The sequence below is a fragment of the Macaca nemestrina genome, chromosome 10, assembly GCF_043159975.1.
Source record: "Macaca nemestrina isolate mMacNem1 chromosome 10, mMacNem.hap1, whole genome shotgun sequence".
Classification (NCBI taxonomy): domain Eukaryota; kingdom Metazoa; phylum Chordata; class Mammalia; order Primates; family Cercopithecidae; genus Macaca; species Macaca nemestrina.
This window is the reverse complement of record NC_092134.1, coordinates 47,270,906-47,283,505: the sequence shown is the minus strand read 5'-3', so window position 1 is coordinate 47,283,505 and position 12,600 is coordinate 47,270,906. Positions and strand designations below refer to the sequence as shown.

General features: G+C 33.4%; 1 protein-coding gene across 10 annotated transcripts in view; it reads right to left on the bottom strand.

Annotated features, from left to right (window-relative positions):
• Positions 1-12,600, bottom strand: part of LOC105473258 (MGAT4 family member C) — a 935,225-nt gene that overhangs the window by 87,623 nt on the left and 835,002 nt on the right. For 9 of the 10 annotated variants that reach the window (XM_071071338.1, XM_071071335.1, XM_071071336.1 and 6 more), the window contains one exon: positions 1,362-1,411. The gene's annotated coding sequence lies outside the window, so the exon portion shown is untranslated. Of the gene's footprint in view, positions 1-1,361; positions 1,412-12,600 lie in introns of those variants that run through there. The other variant, XM_071071345.1, reaches the window with a different exon arrangement.

Here is a 12,600-nt window from a genome sequence, read left to right as displayed (position 1 = left end):
TGGAGGGAAGGAGTGAGGGTTAAAAAACTACTACATCAGGTACTATGCTTACTACCTGAGTGAATGTGGTCATTCCTATACCAAACCACAGTGACACACAGTTCACCCATGTAACAGACCTGCACATATACCTCATGAACCTAAAGTAATATTTCAAAATACACTAATACAAATTAGAATATTAAAAAAGATTAAATGAAAATATATCACCAACACAGATAAAATCAGTGAACTGGATGTAGATTCAAAGTAATAAATAATGAAATGATGTGAAAAAAGGAAGAGGTATGGAAAATAAAGAAATGGAAGAGGTTACATTAAAGGACATGCTGACGGAGGAGTTCCAGAATTGCTGGAAACATCTACTGACAGTTTCAAGAAGGCTAACACATCTAAAGCGGGATGCATAACATATCCAGTCATATTACAACCAGTTTCAGATCACTAAAGATTAAGAGAAGACTTTAAAAGCAACAAGAAGAAATGCAAATTACCCAGACAGGTGTAACAACTGTCTGAATTGTTACAATGAAAACAATTGAGTTTTCATTAATAAATGGAATCCAGGAAGCAATATAATAAACTACTCAGTGGTGCAAGCAAAATTACTGACAATCTAGATTCACAATGGGGGAAATTATTTTTCAAGAGTAAGAGTAAAATAAAAATACTTTCAGACAAAGAAAACTTGACAATTCTTTACTAAAGGAAATGATAAAGTATATACTTTTAGCAGATAGATAAAGTGTAAAGTCTGATAAGAAATGGTAAAAAAAGGAGTAAATGTGTGAGTAAATCTCATATGGCTATCTTATAATACAATAATAAAAATTGCTAACTCTTGGAATAATAAAGAAGATAGAGCAAAACTACTCATTAACACAACAATCTGGAGGGCTTTTGAGAATTGTAAGATTCTAATGGACTTGTATTTTAGGAGAAAGTTACAAATATTAATTACCATCCTCTGTGTGTGTGTGTCTGTGTGTGTGTGTTTGTGTGTACCTACACAAGTGCATGCACTCTCTGAGAGATGCCTTAATTGTATTAGTTGTATTAGAATGTTTTGCTGTTGTTCTCTAACTTGATTTTCTTATATGGTTAACATATTTCCAAATTTTAATCAAAGTATCAAGTTACACGGTTTGTACTCAGAAATGTCCAAGAAATGGTTAGAGTTTATCATGAAAACAGTACTATTGAAGAAATAGAATTATGTACATAAAATTGATGAGAAAATATTTTCAATTTAGGAATGTGTAGCTATTCCAGGATAATTTTACTTATGAAATATTTTTGATATTACATTAAAAAAATGTGTAGTCCCTTAGAAAACTACCGTGAATGACATCCAGTCTCACCTTAAGGAAGAAGCTGTCATAATCTGTGCTGTACAGAAACCGTTGATACCCTGGAAAAAAGAAAGTCTAATATTACTAACACGACCCACTGGTTTCTTGCTGATAAAAGTAAAATAAAAAGTATTCCCTGTAATAATTTGCTATTTTCCATCTAACTGCATTATGATCGTATTTATAAAATCTTTCTAACTTGACAGAAAAATATAGACCAAACATTTTAAACGTAATTTATCCGTGTATGCATATCATGGAATAGGCATACCTTTGTATTACGTTAAATTTTTCATTAAAAGTATCAAATTAATTATTTGAATTATATATAGCATAATATAAAGATACATACATATAAGTCTCTTTTAATATTACCATTGATGTCTGTGTTAGTAAATAAATATAATATTCCACTTAAGCATAAAGTTATTTTACTTAAGAATGTATTTCAGTCCATATCACTAAGCTTCACTTCACCAAAAAGGTGCACAGGCTAGTTTGTTACACATTTATCCATGTTATTGATTTTTCCATCATATATAAAGGGTTACAACATTCAAGAGATTGTTCCTGTTACAACAGTATAAATTCATTGCCTGGAACACAGTTTGCTATTGAATGTCTGCCAGACTGTGTTAACAAGGGTATTCAGGAGAAAACTGTGCAGGTATGAGACAATAAGTAAGTGAATAAAATTCTCTAAAGATAACATGCCTCTAAAATTATGTGCATTTTCTTTAAGCAAAGGTAGTCTGAGAAAATAAATATATTCTTATTTTGCATTGCCTTTTTCCACTATACATAAACTTGTATTTATATTTTTAAAAATTCAGTGCTACTCTGAGGCTATTTAAGTACCTCTGAGTAGAACCAATTATGCTGTTTTTCAAAGTTTGGTGTTATGCAAACATTATTCTTTCAGACAAGAGTCAATTGTGAACATTTATATGCTCTTGAGGCACAGATTCCTCCAGCTCTCCTGATGTCTCGCCATCAGCATTTCTCTCTCTACTTAAATGTGCTGTGGTCAGCTTAAACACATTTTGTCTTCTTCCATAGCCTCCACAGACACCAAGAATGGTTACAATTGGAGACTGACATTTTGAAACAGTAGTAGGTATTTTGGGATTCTCATGTCACATAAACTCATTTTTGTAACATGAAGTTATCTTCACAGCCAATTAGTTATATCACAGAACACAGAGGTTAGGACCTAAACCCAGATCTCAGTCATTGGCATGGAGCAGAAAGAAAGCAGGACTTAAGGAGACCCAACGATCGATCCCAAGAAATTTGCTCTTCAGAAGGCTATAGCAACAATCGGTTGAATCCCATGCAAGCATTGGGTATTTGGTCACAGCAAGGTGTTTGGTTTATGGAGTTTATGTTTTCAATATTATACATTTGGCACATTGATGAAGAGAATCTAAACATTAGAGATGATCATCAGATGATCAGGCAATCAGGAAAAACGGCATTGATTTTGAAAATATTATAACAATGTTCATGACCAGAAGTGTTGTAATGGGTCTTTTGACTCTATTTACTAGTGATGAGACTTTAAATATAATTCTGAATATGTTTTAACAGCGGCTGATTTTTGACAAAGATTTCATGAATTTTGTGAAAGACTGATGAACAAAATGGAATTGCTGATTTATCTTTGTATGGCTATCATCAACTAGAAACTTTAACACACTGTAGGCACAGGACCTTAAAATCTCGTTAGTGGTTTATGAAGTTTATATTTGGCTGATAATTTCTCATAGACACTGATGAAAAATATCATGTACCTGAGAAGAGATAATTAGTAAGCCAGATATTCAGTTAAATAAAAAGCAATTCAATTAAATAAAAAGTAATTAAGGAAAGATAATTTCATCTGGTTAAATTATATATTTTTTATAAATATTTTGTTATCAAATCAAAATAATTATAAGAATGTGTTCTATTTAGGTAGAAAAAGAGTATGAATGAAAAATAATATTTTATTTTTCTAATTATTAATATTTAACAAATTAGGTAGTATCTTCAATGTGAATAAAATTATAATAGATATAATTTAGTTGATTTTGGATCCATTCTTGTGTGACTATCTCCTTTCTGAAGCATTATTGTTAAAATGGTTAGTTTTTTGTACTATCACTCTGTAGCATAATGAAAAATATTTTGAGTCATGTTGCAAATAATTGTGCTAGCATAAAATATTTCAAAGAGTTTTTAAAACAATTGGAGATATATTTCATTTAGAATTTTCTATAAATTGGCTAATGGAAGTATTTTATTATTTTCAAGAAATTTCTAATATTCAAATATCTCATAAATACCTACATATGTGTTCCTAAATATATGTAACATAATACAATGAATCAGGTTGCCATAATAAGATAATTATACATTTCTATCATCTTTAGATTTTATAAATGTAAACTTTGTTTCTGTGTAAAAGGAAAATACATGTTTAAAAAATTTCAGATTAATGGTAATTGATTTGCTGCCTCAAAAAGAGGGCCCAGAATTTTTTCCTTAACAAAAAAAGGTAAGTGACCAAGCCTTCTACAGAGAGAGTAACCTAAAAATTATTGTTGATCTGTAATGGTTATAAAAAAGTTTTCAAGATAATAAAACCTGACAAGTGAAAGTGAAATTCTTCATTAATATATATTTTTGAATACATATTCAATAAATTTCTAATTTTGAGATAAACAAACTGTTTCAATCATATAAATGTCAGGTATTGCTAAATTATATGTTCAATTAAATAATAAGAAATGCATACTTCCTGTATTATTCTCATAAAAGCAATTTCCTACATGAGCACATGAACAGCTTCAAGAATCAAATCGACCACACTACATCACTCAGCAAAATGTATTGCAGATTGGGAACACAAAACATGAAAGAAAATGAAAGACAGAAAGATAACCTTTCCCTTAAATCTATGCTCATCTGAATCTTAAATCATGTATTATTTTCCCTTTATATAATTATTGATGGGAGTCTTACAGAAAAAAAAAATGAGTTAAACTGACAGTTCTTCACTGTCAAGAGAAACCTATGGTCAGGGATATATATAATTCCCAGAGCTTTCATCATTAATATTTTATGAGTCTTGCTGATCTGTCCCATCTGGAAGAAAAATTTATCTTTCATTTGTGCAAGTGGTGCCTGCCGAGTAATAGATTTCATCTCTATAAGCTGAGTGGTGAAATGCAAACAGCAGCAAAGGTACTAGGAGGCAAAGTGTTCACTTTATTTCTTTTACTGGAGTCTGGATGCACTTTACTGGAGTTGCAGAGACAGCCAAGCAAAGCGAAAGATCTTTGGGGAACTACAAGTGTCAATTCCTTGCCAATATACCTCAGCCTACATATGTGAATGCTCACGTGTTCAATCTGACTTTTAAATGAGGTGATTAGCCACAGTGACTTTTTTTTTTTTTAACATCAACATATACAAGAAGCTTTGGTGACTGGCACATTGGAAAACCATTAGCTGAGTATTTGACTTTGTGTGTGTGTGTGTGTGTGTGTGTGTGTATACATGAGATGACTAAGAGATAATTAGTAATTTTTGGACACTTCTAACTTAAAAGGCAGGATGTTCTGTCCCTTGGGTGAGCATGACTTGCCTTAGCTGAACTAAGAATTTTGTGTAGGTTCATCTGTGACACTGGAGCTGAGTATCCCCTGGGCAGTATTCAAACACAGAAAAGCAAGCAGAGAAAGTGTTATAGGACCCCTTTCAAAGACATAAACACTGGGACAATCTTTATAACATGGGTCTGGACAATGACTTTTTTGGGGGGATTAAGACCCCAAAAGCATAGAAAACAAAAGCCAAAAATAGACGAATGGGATTATATCAAATTAGAAAGCTCTAAACAGCAAGAGAAACAATGAACAAAACAAAAAGTCTACAAATGGCAGAAAAAATTGTAACCATGTATCATATAAGTTAATATTGCAAATGTATAAGGAACTCAAACAAACTATTAGCAAGAAAACAAATGGCCCTGTTAAAAATGGGCCAAGGACAGGAATAAACATTTCTCAAAAGAAGACATAAAATGACCAACAGGTATATATAAAAAAATGCTCAGCATAACTCATTAGCAGAGAAATGCAAGTAAAATTCACAATGAGTTATCACCTGGCCCCTGTTAGAATGGCTATTATAAAAAAGATGAAAAATAAGTGTTGAGGAGGATATGGAGAAAAAGTGAATGATGGTGGGAATGTAAATTAGTATGGCCACTATGGAAAACAGTATGGTAGTTTCTCAAAAATCAGAAAAAAAAAAAAGAAGTACCTTATGATCTAGCCATCCCACTACTAGATATATAATCAAATGAAATGAAAGCAGTATGTCAAAGAGATACCTGCACTCCCATGTTTATTGCAGCACTATTCATACTAGCCAAGATATGGAGTCGACCCAAGTCTCCAGCAATGGATAAATGGATAAAGAAAAACTATTCAGTCTTGAAAACAAGGGAATCCTGTAATTTGCCATATCATGGATGAACCCAAGGATATTGTGCTAAGCGAATTAAGCCCAGCACAGAGACAGATATCACATGTTCTCACTAGTATATGGGAGTTATAAAAAAGCTGAACTCATAAAAGTAAAGGAGAGTAGAATAGTAGTTACTAGGGGCTGGAGTGGAGGTGTGGAGATAGAGAGATGTTCTTCGAAGGTTATACAATTTCAATTAGACAGAAGAAATAAGTTCAAGAGCTCTATTGCACAACACAGCGACTATAGTTAATAGCAGCATATTGTATACTTGAAAATTGCTAAGACTGTAAAATGATAAGCATGTGAAGTAATGCATATGTTAATTAGCTCAATTTAGTCATTCCACAATGTATATATTTTAAAACATCATGTTGTATAAGATAAATATATCCATTTTTATTTATCAGTTAAAAAATAATGATACATTAGCTTAAAAATAAAACAATAACAACAAAAGCCAGAAACACAGTGAGTTTATCTAGTTCATAGGTCCACCATGAGTGAAGTGTGGGTCCCTCATTCGGATGAAAAGAAATTTCTGGAGAAATGTATTTAGTGCATAATCAGAAAAAAACATATTGGTTTTAGAGGAGAATTTTCCTTCATTAAAGAATCTAGAATTTAAAACTCCTTGAAACAGTTTCTCTTTTCTTCAACAATTTTATTTTAATTTTTAATGAAATATTAAGGAGTGTGATTATTTAACATCTTTCTGACCTTTTAGAACATAAGACCCTTTCTATTTTCTGCAAAATTGTATCCCCAGAGTCTTGCACACTGTTGACAAGAAGTAAATATTCAGTAAGTTTTTGTTGAAAGATTTGCATATTTTTCATTTTTATCAGTAGCTTCCAACATGTTCTAACATAAAAGCTTCAACAAGGCTTGGGGTAAGAGTGATGATTTATTCAAACTACAGCTACTAATCATACATTTACATAAAGCACTGTGTTAGAAATTGAGTGATACTAAAATGCCTAAGATTAATTTCTGGGCTTCAGAGAGTTAACCGTCTAGTTGAGGGAATAAGATGTGTGTGTAAAAATAATGCCAAATGTGAAATATTAAGTGACTAGAGAATATATGAGCTGAAATTGTACATTAGACAAAAGAAATAAAAGGACATTCCTGATAAAGAGAACCACATGAGTAAATACATTAATATCAAAAGTCTGTAAACCATAAATCATATAAGTGATGTTGAGGATGATGGAGATTAGAATGACTGACAAGAGAACACTATCCCTGTCTATAAGAACTATCTACTCCCCATTCTTTAATTGATTTGTCTATTTACTCTTTGTCATAGAAAAGCATGCGATTTCCATGTATGGAAAGAATCAACACTGAATACTCATGTTAATATAATATTACCACAAACGTATAAGGATTTTTTTTTTTTTTCTGACATTCAACTGGCAGCTGGGTGCTTCAAACTTTTTGAATCTTTACCATCCTAAAATGGGTGAGGGTAAAGGGAGAATGGTATCTTGTTTTCATTTGAGCTTTACTTATGATTTAAATATCTTTTCATGTCTTCATTCTCTCTTTCAGCCTCAGCTCTCTTTTTCCATTCCCCTGTTACCCAATTCATTTGCCTGACTCCTTGGCATCATTCCAGGCTATGCAATCACAAGTGGAGCAGATAGTCATTTTCAGAGAAAAGTAGCCATTCGTTGATACTCTCTAACTGAGTAAAATGGTTACTAGTTGTTACTCTTAAATGGCTTGGCTATAATACTAGTTTTAACAAGTTAGAAAAAATTATTCCAGGCATTCTTCTGGATAATTTTAATGAGTTCTGTGCTCACTAAAGCCTTTATTTTGCCATTAACTTGTTAGCTCTATTATTAGCTAAATTTTATGTCACTTTGAGAAAACTATTATTTGAACTTAAAAAGCAGGCCATATGTGAAATGAACGATCTACTTATTTATTTTATTTTGTAAATTATACTTTAAGTTCTAGGGTACATGTGCACAACGTACAGGTTGGGTACATATGTATACATGTGCCACGTTGGTGTGCTACACCACCAACTCTTCATTTACGTTAGATATTTCTCCTAATGCTATCCCTTCCCCTGCTCCCCACCCCAGGACAGGTCCCAGAGTGTGACGTTCCCCACTCTGTGTCCAAGTTGTTCTCATTGTTCATTTCCCACCTATGAGTGAGAACATGCAGTGTTTGGTTTTCTTCCCTTGTGGTAGTTTGCTCAGAATGATGGTTTCCAGCTGCATCCATGTCCCTGCAAAGCACATAAACTCATCCTTTTTTATGGTTGCATAGTATTCCATGGTGCATATATGCCACATTTTCTTAATCCAGTCTATCATTGATGGGTATATGGGTTAGTTCCAAGTCTTCGCTATTGTGAATAGTGCTGCAATAAACATATGTGTGCATGTGTCTTTATGGTATCATGATTTATAATCCTTTGGGTACACACCCAGTAATGGGATCCCTGGATCAAATGGTATTTCAGTTCTAGATCCTTGAGGAATTGCCACACTGTCTTCCACAATGGTTGAACTAGTTTACACTCCTACCAACAGTGTAAAAGTGTTCCTATTTCTCCACATCCTCTCTGGCATCTGTTGTTTCCTAATTTTTTAATGAATGAATGATCTATTTAAAGTGATAATATAAAAATTTAAAGTTACGTAGGAAAATAAACATGCTAATATTGGAGAATATATTTCTGTATTTCCTTGATTTTAAAATCAAAGTAGTTTTCTTTAAAGCTAATATCAAACTAGTTGAACTTACATTATTTTTATTTAAAAAAATCTTTTATATCCTTTAGATCTCAAAAAATTTTGAAATTTGCAGATTCCATAATAATGTATGTCTAAAATTATGTAAACTCTTTTACTAATTATTATTATTTACTTTTTTAGAGACAGGGTCTTGCTCTGTGGTTCAGGCTGGAGTGCAGTCGTGCAATCATGGCTCACAGTATCCTCAAATTCCTGGGCTGTCATAGTATCTATGCTTTTGGTCTTTTCAGTACATTTCTTTCCAATTATGTAAGTGAATGAAACTCTGCTGCCAAAAGGAAATTCTAGTCAGATCCCTCTTGTTTCTGATCCCTTTATTGGTTTCTTATTGTTTGAATAAATACATTTCTTAGCCATATATTTTACTCCCACCAATAACTCTATCCTGCAACTACACTGAACTACCTGCCATTTTCCAAACATATTTCATGTGAGCTTTCATGCTTCAGTGACTTTGAACATATATTCCATTTTTCTAGACAATACTTTGATTAACTGTCACCTCTGCAGGAATGGCTGTGACCCCTATAGCGATCTTGGTCTCTCTGTCTTCTTGGGACTACAATTAGAGAACTAAGTCCATCTTACTGCAATCTTTGTGTGAATGCCAGTATCTACCCAATGCTATAACCTCAAGGGCAGAAATCATAGCATGCCATTTTTGTGTTTGGAATACAGTAGATCTTCAACAATTGTTTGCTAAATGACTAGTATAATAAATTCATATAACATTTTCCCACTAATTGGAGCTTTTAAGGGAAATACTTTAATTCAACAAGATTTCTATAGCAGACAGATCTTTGACTTCTATACACTGCTATTTAAGAAACTAATTTTGATTTGACAGTTGTTTCTGGATGTCTCAAATAACGTATTATTATAGATTTACTTAAATGTAAAGGCTTTTTAAATGTAGATTTTAACCTACATTACCACACTTCTTTGCTTAATGATTAAATGAACTGTTGCTTAGATTTTTATAAGAGAAAAGAGGCAGTAAATAAAATGCACATTTAATTAACACAGTGAATATTTTTTGTATCTACATATTTTAGTTGTTAATGGGATTTCATGACCTAAATTGGCCAGCAAACTGTAATATTATTTTATAACACTCATGCATATAAATGCTATAATAAATCTGCTAGAAAGAGAGAGAATGCAATCAAATTTAAAAGCCTCACCAGAAAGATGACAGTTTTCTTTCTGGTCATTTCTTTGAGTAGTTTGTATAAGTGGTATAAATCTCCACAAATCTATAAAATATTTTACAGTCTGCCAAATAAAATGTTCAAATTCCTCTCATGACTTCTTTCTGCAAGAAAAATGAACTCAATATTATGCTAATAGTAAAAAATATTTTCCCTAGTAGTTTTTATAATATTCAAAAAAGTTTACAATTAATTATGCCTACAATTTACAGTTCTTTAAAACTGGGAAATGCTTTAAGCATATTATTTTAATCTACTCGTACAATAGTTTTATGAAGCAAGTATAACAATTTGTGATATTAACTCTCTCTTTCTTACTGAGAAGTGAAGTCCTAAAAGATTTGATAACTTATCCAAGGCAACATATATATGTCTTCTAGGTTTGCAATGAAATTAACTCATGGTATATAGTGTAGAAAAACGTCTTTCTTTCTTTTATTGACATGGTGTTTCTATGATTTTAATAAAAAAGTAAAAGTCAATTCAACTCAAACAAAACAGGCTTGAACATCTAACATTTTATTTATCTTTTAGATGTAAAAATGTCTCATTTTTTTCAAGTTTCACCCTCAAATTCTCCCCAATTCCAATCTTACTAATCAATGGTCTTACATGTATACAAAGCATTTACAAAGATATGCACATTATTTTTTTAGGAATATAAGTAGATTTAAGGAATATAACATTTTACACCATCTTACTCAATTCATATGCCACAACATTCCATTTCCCTGAAAGATCGAACATGTTTTTTGTTTTTATTTGTTTGTTTTGTTTTATTTTTTGAAACAGAGTCTCACTTTGTCTCCCAGGCTGGACTTCAGTGGCATGATTTCGGCTTATTGCAACCTTCACCTCCCAGGTTCAGGCAATTCTTGTGTACCTCGGCCAACCGAGTAGCTGGGATTACAAGTGCCTGCCACCACACCTGGCTAATTTTTGCATTTTCAGAGGAGATGGGGTTTCTCCATGTTGGCCAGTCTTGAATTCCTGACTTCAAGTGATCCGCCTCCCTCTGCCTCCCAAAGTGCTGGGATTACAGGCATGAGCCACCACACCCAGCCTTAACATGTCTTCTTAATGTTCACACCAGCCCTTTCTTCATCATTTATTCATCTCTTTGTTTTAATATTTGATTATCCCTTTGTTGTTTTCTTCTCCTCTCAGAAGAAACCATAGTTCTCTGGAGGAGCTGGGCTCAGACCAGTGTTTCCAGTTTCCTTTCTGCTGGTTGGAAACTGAACTGTCTTCCGTGTTCTCTGTAAGACACAGATAGCACATGCTACCCCTTTTCTCCCTTTTGGAAGATACATCTCCTGCTGTCAGGGAAGACTAAGGATATTTAAAGCCTCAATCTGAAGTGGCCTGTATAGTTGACAGAGGCTACGTAGGTTGTAGTAGACAGATCTTTTTGCACAACCAGAGTGGGAAACTTCAATGAAGCTGATTACAAGGAGCTAAAGTGAGAAGGGTTCTGTCCCTTTGGTTCTTGCTCCTTTCACTTGCCCATCTCTCTGTATCAAGAACACCAGAGCAGCAACCCCTAACACAGGACTCTAACACTGTGTAAGATAAGTTTTCAACCCAACACTGTTTACCTTATAATACAAGTCAGCACACTGAAACTAACGAGAGGAATAAGAGACAAAGATCTGATACAGAATGAGAACAGGAATAAGGCAGAAAGATAAAGAAAAGACAGAAAGCATTTTCTTTCAAGACTTGTTTTCTTTTGCTATTTCTTGGAGGGAGAAAAGGAAACATGCAAATATGGCTATCTACTAGGAATAATTTAGTTAGGTATAATATCAAATGAAGACTAGAACTTCAGTTTTTTTTTATTTTATTATTTTTTTTATTATACTTTAAGTTCTAGGGTACATGTGGATAACGTGCAGGTTTGTTACATATGTATACCTGTGCCATGTTGGCGTGCTGCACCCATCAACTCGTCAGCTCCCATCAACTCGTCATTTACATCAGGTATAACTCCCAATGCAATCCCTCCCCCTCCCCCTCCCCATGATAGGCCCCGGTGTGTGATGTTCCCCTTCCCGAGTGCAAGTGAGCTCATTGTTCAGTTCCCACCTATGAGTGAAAACATGCGGTGTTTGGTTTTCTGTTCTTGCGATAGTTTGCTGAGAATGATGGTTTCCAGCTGCATCCATGTCCCTACAAAGGACACAAACTCATCCTTTTTTATGGCTGCATAGTATTCCATGGTGTATATGTGTCACATTTTCTTAATCCAGTCTGTCACTGATGGACATTTGGGTTGATTCCAAGTCTTTGCTATTGTGAATAGTGCCCCAATAAACATACATGTGCATGTGTCTTTATAGCAGCATGATTTATAATCCTTTGGTTATATACCCAGTAATGGGATGGCTGGGTCATGTGGTACTTCTAGTTCTAGATCCTTGAGGAATCACCATACTGTTTTCCATAATGGTTGAACTAGTTTACAATCCCACCAACAGTGTAAAAGTGTTCCTATTTCTCCACATCCTCTCCAGCACCTGTTGTTTCCTGACTTTTTAATGATTGCCATTCTAACTGGTATGAGATGGTATCTCATTGTGGTTTTGATTTGCATTTTATGATGGCCAGTGATGATGAGCATTTTTTCATGTGTCTGTTGGCTGTATGAATATCTTCTTTTGAGAACTGTCTGTTCATATGCTTTGCCCACTTTTTGATGGGGTTCTTTGTTTTTTTCTTGTAAATTTGTTTGAG